Genomic DNA, 7,891 nt, shown 5'->3' with positions numbered 1-7,891 from the left:
TTCCTCACCACAGATGTGTTCTTCCATCACCTTGGGTGACTTTGGTGTCCACATGGAAAATCCACCTATAACCTGGGCTTCTCAACCCTTCCTCCAGCCCACCCCAGTCACACATACCCATGCTCAACCCAAAACTGCTCCCCTCCAGAGTCACTAATTTCAGCATCCTGGACCATGACCTCCTCTCCTTCCAACTGGCTCCCACTCCTCTGGCTATGTTGACTTCATCAACCATACCCGCCTAATCTGGCTTAGATTCTGTAGCCTGTAGTTTCAGTAACACGCTTGCTAATACCCATACTTTACCTGCTGCTCTGTTTTCTTGACACCTATCTGACCACATTCCCACTTTGGGAAAACTCTGTCCCCCAGCATTGCTGGAAAAAAAGTCACTACAGGGCATATGAGGACTCCTGTAAATCCACTGTAACCTACCCCCCAGTGAGACCTTGACACTGTCCAGCAGGCTTCCTGTGTTCATCTGATCAGCTCACTCTACCACTTCTTTCCCAATTACGTTGTTTTTTTAGAGGCAAGGTCTGTGTTGCCCAGGCTAGAGTGTAGTGGTGTGATCGTAGCTCACTGTAACCTCGACCTTCTGGGTTCAAGTGATCCCCCTGCCTCAACCCCTGGAGTAGCTAGGATTACAGGTGTGTGTCACCACACCTGGCTAATTTTTTGTGGAGATGAGGTCTCACTGTGTTGCCCAGGCTGGCCTTATCCTCCTGCCTCAGCCTCCCAAAGTGCTGGGATTACAAAAGTGAGCCACCATGTGCAGCTACCCTTCCCCCTTTCTCCCTGAACTGAGGACTTTGCCTACTAATACACAGATAAAATTAGAGATATCAGAAAAATGCCCTCAAATTCCTGCTTCCAAACTATGAGAGAGATCTGTCTCCCTTCTTTTTCTGGTTCCTTCTTTGTTGCTCAGGATCCTTCCTTTCTTGCCTTCTGGTAACTTTTACCTCCGTTACCCATTCTCTCTCCATGTGTTCACTGGGGCCCTCGCTCCCACCACATGCTCAAGTCCATCCCATGATAAAGCTCATATTCCAGCTGCTGCCTTGCCAACTGCTGCCACGTTTTTACTCTCCAGAAATGTTCTCGCTTCCCCTTACAGTCTTCCAATCTGGTTTCTACCCCTATCATTTCACTAAAAGAGCTTTCTTGAAGGTCACTAACAATCTCCCTAAGTCCAGTGGACATGACCATTTGCCTGTTGAGGCCACAAATCCTAGATTTCCTTCTGTCTTCTGATGTGTTCCTCTGTCTCCTGTATCTCTCACGCTTTCATCCTCTTACCTAGCCAGGAAATGTTGGGTTGCATCAGTGCTCAAACCCAGGCCCTCCTTTGTTTGCTGTATACTAGGGTCCTACTCTGTTGTCCAGGCTGGAGTGCAGTGGCACAGTCATACCTCATAGCAGCCCCCAAGTCCTGGGCTCAAGTGATCCTCCTGTCCCAGCCTCCCAAGTAGCCGGGACTACAGGCATGCACCACCATGACCGGCTAATTAAAAAAAAATTTTTTTTTTTTGTAGAGACAGGATCTTGCAGTTTTGCCCAGGCTAGTCTCAAACTCCTGGCCTCCAGCGATGCTCCCACTTTGGCCTCCCCCAAGTGCTGGATTACAGTCATGAGCCATCACGCCAGCCCATTCCTTTTTCTTAGTTACACCAAGCTCATGCCCCCTCAAGGCTGTTAACACTTGTTTCCTGTGCCTGGAATGCTCTTTCCCCTGGATCTTTGCCTAATCTCTGACCAAATGTGAGACCTTACCTGATTATCCTATCCAAAAATGGTTGTCACAACTCTCAAATCCACCCTGTTTCTCTCTATGCTCATCTTGCTGTATTTTCTTCATAAAACTTAACCACTCCGTAAAATTGTCTTATTTCTTCACTTTCCATCTCCCTTATTGGAATATAAGCACCAAAAAGGGCAGGTTCACCTGCTCCGGGGCCTAAAGTCTCTGTGGCTTTAACCATCTATATGTGAATGACTCCTAAATTGATACCCAACCCTTACCATTGAACTCCAGACCTGTATATGTAATTGTCTACTCAACATTTCCAAGCACTTAGCTATCTTTTTTTGCTATCTTTTTTTTTTTTTCTTTTTGAGATGGGAGTCTTGCTCAGTCGCCCAGGCTGGAGCACAGTGGCGTGATCTCAGCTCACTGCAACCTCCGCATGCTGGGTTCAGGCGATTCTCCTGCCTCAGCCTCCCAGTGGCTGGGATTACAGGCGCCCGCCACTACGCTCGGCTAATTTTTTTGAATTATTAGTAGAGACTGGGTTTCACCATTTTGGCCAGGCTGGTCTCGAACCCGACCTCAAATGATTCGCCTGCCTTGGCCTCCCAAAGTGCTGGGAGCACTTAGCTTATCTTAATGATACTGCAAACTCAATAAATTCAAAGCAGAATTTGACCCGTCTGCATGCCCCACCCCCAACCCCGTAGTAACTGACATCACCATCCACCCAACAATAAAACCTAAAAACCTAAGAGCATTCTTAGACTCTGCTGCTTCCTTTCCTTACTTAACTAATTCTTCACCAAGCTGGGTTGATTGTACCTCTTCATCTCTTTTCCTCCTTTCTTTGGCCACTTCGTTGTCCATGCTAGATCACCTACACCATTAGGTCTTAACCAGTTCACTGCATTAGCCTGGCTGGTTTCTCACTTGATGTTCACTCCAGTACCCCCACCTCCAATACATTCTATATGTAATTGCAGGGATGATACATTTCAAAGCATAAACCTGATGAAGCCTGGCGCGGTGGCTCACGCCTAAAATCCTAGCACTTCAAGAGGCTGAGGCAGGAGGATTGCTTGAACCCAGAAGTTCAAGACCAGTCTGGCAACATGGCGAGACCCTCTCTCTACAAAATTAGAAAAGTAGCCAGGTGTAGTGGTGTGCACCTGTAGGCCCAGCTACTCGGGAGGCTGAGGTGGGAGGATCAACTTAAACCCAGGTCAAGGCTGCAGTGAGCCATGGTTGTGCCACTGCACTTGAGCCTGGGGGACAGAGCAAGACCCTGTCTCAGAGGGAAAAAAAAAAAAAAACAACTGATGAATTTAAAAATTTTTTATAGAGATAGGGGTCTCACTTTCTTGCCCAGGCTGGTCTTAAACTCCTGGGCTCACGGGATCCTCCCACCTCAGCCTGCCAAAGTGCTGGGATTACAGGCGTGAGCCACTGCACCTGGGCGAGAAACTAGGTTTTTAAAAGCTTGAAATAAAAACAAAACACTCAGAAGACGTGTTCATTGAATTAGGGCTCAAGAAACAAAATAAAATTTCTATTTAGAGATGTCGCTTTAGGTAACAGTGAAAGCCAGCTGGAAGTGTCTACGTAGCGGCCTTTAAAGATCAAGAATCAAAACTGGAGAGCCTGTGGATTCAGAAAGTAAGTCTTGCAGATGTGCAAGGCGTGTCCGATGGGAGGAAAGGTGAATCAATTTTTTTTTTTTTTTTGAGATGGAGTCTCACTCTGTCACCCAGGCTGGAGTGCAGTAGTGCAATCTCGGCTCACTGCAACCTCCACCTCGCAGGTTCAAGCAATGTTCTGGCCTCAGCCTGCTGAGTAGCTGGGATTACAGGCGCCCGCCACCACGCCCAACTAATTTTTTTTTTTTTTTTTGTATTTTTTGTAAAGGCAGAGTTTTACCATGTTGGCCAGGCTGGTTTTTGTGTGTGTGTTTTTTTTTTTTTTTTGTATTTTTAGTAGAGACGGGGTTTCACCGTGGTCTCGATCTCCTGACCCTAGTGATCTGCCCGCCTCGGCCGCCCAAAGTGCTGGGATTACAAGCGTGAGCCACCGCGCCCGGCCTGCCAGGCTGGTTTTGAACTCCTGACCTCAAGTCATCCGCCCACCTCAGCCCCCCAAATGGATCAAATCTTGAGGAAACCTCCCCTACTTCTTTTCCAGGAGTGAGAGGAGAAGCCTCTTCAAAAGGTGACTAAGAGGCCAGGCGCTTTGGCTCATGCCTGTAATCCCATCACTTTGGGTGGCTGAGATGGGCTGATCATTTCAGCTCAGGAGTTCAAGACCAGCCTGGGCAACATAGCAAGACCCTATCTCTGCCCAAAATAGCTGGGCATGGTGGTGTGTGCCTATAGTCTCAGGTACCTGGGAGGCTGAGACAAGAGGATTGCTTGAGCCCAGGAGGTTGAGGATGCAGTGAGCCGTGATCATGGCACTGCACTCCAGCCTGAGCAACACAGCGAGACCCTGTCTCAAAACAAAACAAAACAAACAAAAAAAACGACTAAGAGCAGTCAGAAAGGGGGTAAAATCAGTACAGTTTAGTTTTCAAAGCAGACAGGAAGGAAATTGTCAAAAATGCTAAATACTTAAATCAGCCAGGAGGGACGAATGAGTAGAGGAAAAAGAAAAAAAAAAACCTATTTGGTTCAAAAGTCAAAATGACATAAAGATGTACACTGGGAAATTTTGCTATCAGTACTGTCCTTGTCTATTCCATTCCCTGCATGATACCCCATACCTTTTTTTTTTTTTTTTTTTTTTGAGACGGAGTCTCGGTCTGTCGCCCAGGCTGGAGTGCAGTGGCGCAATCTTGGCTCACTGCAAGCTCCGCCTCCCAGGTTCAAGCCATTCTCCTGCCTCAGCCTCCCGAATACCTGGGACTACAGGCGCCCACCACCACGCCCGGCTAATTTTTTGTATTTTTAGTAGAGATGGGGTTTCACTGTGTTAGCCAGGATGGTCTCGATCTCCTAACCTCGTGATCCGCCCGCCTCGGCCTCCCAAAGTGCTGGGATTACAGGCGTGAGCCACCGCACCTGGCCTACCCCACACCTTTAATGAGGCAAACAAGTACATATTATGGAAAAGGACATTTTGATTGGTCTGTTAGAGAAGGTTATTGGTAATTAATAATAGTTTGATTTGGAAGAAGGGGAGAGAGCAGAAGTTGCACCTCAGTGCTAAAGAATAAAGGGGGGAGGGGAACGATTTGTTGAGCACAGGAGTCCCAGACAGTGAGCTAGGGAGCCAGCGTCTATTTTTGCTATTGCACCTAACACCTGGGATCATCAGTCACATTGTATAGGTGGGACGACTCATATGCTGAAAGTTAAGTAACTTCCCCAAGTAACACAGCTAATACGTGGTAGTGCCAGGAATGCTTGGTGAAAAGGCAGACAGAAAATGAGGACTCCATGTTAAGGAGTTACCATGGCAAGTGAAGATGTTCCTATAGTGGAAGAGACCTAAGCATTTAAAAACAAAAGCCTCAGAGGAGCTGAGTGCAGTAGCTCATGTCTGTAATCCCATCCGTTCGGGAGGCTGAGGTGGGAGGATCACTTGAGGCCAGAAGTTAGAGACCAACTGGGCAACATAACAAGACCCCGTCTCTATGTTAATAAGTAAACAAAAGTAAACGAAGGCGATGGCACGTGCCTGTACTCCTAGCTACTCGGGAAGCTGAAGTGGGAGGATTGCTTGTGGACAGAAGTTCAAGGCAGCAGTGAGCTATGCTCATGCCACTGTCTTTTAGCCTGGGTGACAGACCCCATTTCTAAAAACATAAACAGCCTGAGACAAGGTCTTGAACAATAAAAAATCAGAGGAGAAGGGAAACAGAACTGGGGTGATGAAAGATATAAGACAAAATGATCAAGATCTTTTCCTGAATGAGGAAGAAGACTCAGGTAGAAACTTGTTTGGAGGAGGAAAAGTAACAGCAAAGTGAAGCAGAGGAAGAACAGAGGCCTAGAAGACTGAGAAGATCATTGAGTTTACAATGGGCATGGGTGCATGCTTTGGTTTCTCTTCAGATTATATAAATCTTTCCACCTTTTACAAGGGGCATGGGTGGAAAATGAGAAAAGTAAATTTATCACAGTATATCAAAGCAATGAGTGCCGGGAAGCACTCTGCAAACAGAGTGGGGAGTTTGATGGAGCAAATTCTTCATCTTTCCAGAACTGTGACTGCCCTCACCCCCAAAACCAGTCCTCTGCAATTCAAGAGGGGAGGTGGAAGAAGACTTCAGTGATGAGCCCAGGTGACTGACAGGCTTCTCTGATGGCCTGAATATTCTGAAATTGGCACTCTAGTCAATTCTGACAGCTAACTCTGGAGTTCAGGTGGAGACATGAACAAGCCAGGGAATGAGGACAACGAGGAAGTGTGGAGGAAGAGGAAGTATAGTGGCATGGCTATTGCGGGCGTTATTTCTCTTACTGGGCTAGGCTCCTTTGGGGCAGCATTTATTCATCCAGCAAACATTTACTGAGCACCTATGCTGTGCCAGGTTTGGGGCTCAGTGCCAGGAACACAGACATGATCTCTTGCCCCACCGAGTTTGCCATCAATGAGCAAGGCAAGCAACACTGAATTCTGGTAAGTTTTGAAAGAGAAGCTGGGAGGTCTCAGCATCTAACCGGGTGTGGTGGCTCACGCCTGTAATCCCAGCATTTTGGGAGGCCAAGGTGGGAGGATCACCTGAGGTCAGGAGTTCAAGACCAGCCTGACCAACATGGAGAAACCCCAACTCTACAGAAAAAAAAAAAAAAAAAAAAAAAAAAAAAAAATTAGCCAGATGTGATGGCACATGCCTGTAACCCCAGCTACTCAGGAGGCTGAGGTGGGAGAATCACTTGAACCCAGGAGGTGGAGGTTGCGGTGAACAGAGATCACACCATTGCACTCCAGCCTGGAAAAGAGTGAAACTCTGTCTCAAAAAAAAAAAAAAGAAAGAGGCCGGGCACAGTGGCTCACGCCTGTAATCCCAGCACTTAGGGAGGCCGAGAAGGGCGGATCATGAGGTCAGGAGATCGAGACCATCCTGGCCAACACGGTGAAACCCCATCTCTACTAAAAAAAAAAATACAAAAAATTAGCCAGGTGTGGTGGTGGGCGCCTGCAGTCCCAGCTATTCGGGAGGCTGAGGCAGGAGAATGGTGTGAACCTGGGACAGGGAGCTTGCAGTGAGCCGAGAACATGTCACTGAACTCCAGCCTGGGCGACAGAGCGAGACTCTGTCTCAAAAAAAAAAAAAAAAAGCCGGAAGGTCACTCAGCATCTAAGAAAGCCCAGAGGTGTGGAGGGAGCACACTGTCATGGGTGCTCCATAGGTTTTTGAGTGAATCTGTGAATGAAAGCAGGAATGGGAAGGTGACTGGAAAAGAAGTTATTGTCAAAGAAAAGATCTTGAAGCCTTGAAATCTAACCATGTACTTTTTTGTTTGTTTGTTTTAGTGGGAGTCACACTTTGTTGCCCAGGCTGGAGTGCAGTGGCACGATCTCGGCTCACTGCAACATCCACCTCCTGGGTTCAGGTGATTCTCCTGCCTCAGCCTCCTGAGTAGCTGAGATCACAGACACCTGCCACCACGCCTGGCTAATTTTTGTATTTTGAGTAGAGATGGGGTTTCTCCATGTTGGCCAGGCTAGTCTCCAACTCCTGACCTCAGGTGATCCACCTGCCTCAGCCTCCCAAAATGCTGGGATTACAGGTGTGAGCCACCGCGCCTGGTCCTTAATCATGTACTTGTAATATTCTAGAAATATTATGGTTATTGGAAAAGGGAAGTTAACTCTCAGCAAATAAACTGGGAGTTCAAATTGGAATTCCTCCACAGGTCTCATTTTAGTAAGGCACTCAGAAACAGGTAATTTCAAAGCAGCATAGTACTGGGCTCAAGCGATCTTCCCGCCTCGGCCTCTCAGAGTGTTGGGATTACAGGCGTGAGCCACCACACCTGGCTTGAGTGTCTTTAGATTCCTCACGTTAAAGGCAGAGAGCTAGGAGTTAAGTGCAGGTGGAGAGGGTGCAGGCACCTGGCTCTTTTTGTTTTGTTTTTGGGACAGGGTCTCACTCTGTTGCCTAAGCTGTAGTGGCAGAATCATGGCTTACTGCAG

The sequence above is a fragment of the Symphalangus syndactylus genome, chromosome 18, assembly GCF_028878055.3.
Source record: "Symphalangus syndactylus isolate Jambi chromosome 18, NHGRI_mSymSyn1-v2.1_pri, whole genome shotgun sequence".
NCBI classification, from domain to species: Eukaryota; Metazoa; Chordata; class Mammalia; order Primates; family Hylobatidae; genus Symphalangus; species Symphalangus syndactylus.
This window is presented reverse-complemented; position numbering follows the sequence as displayed.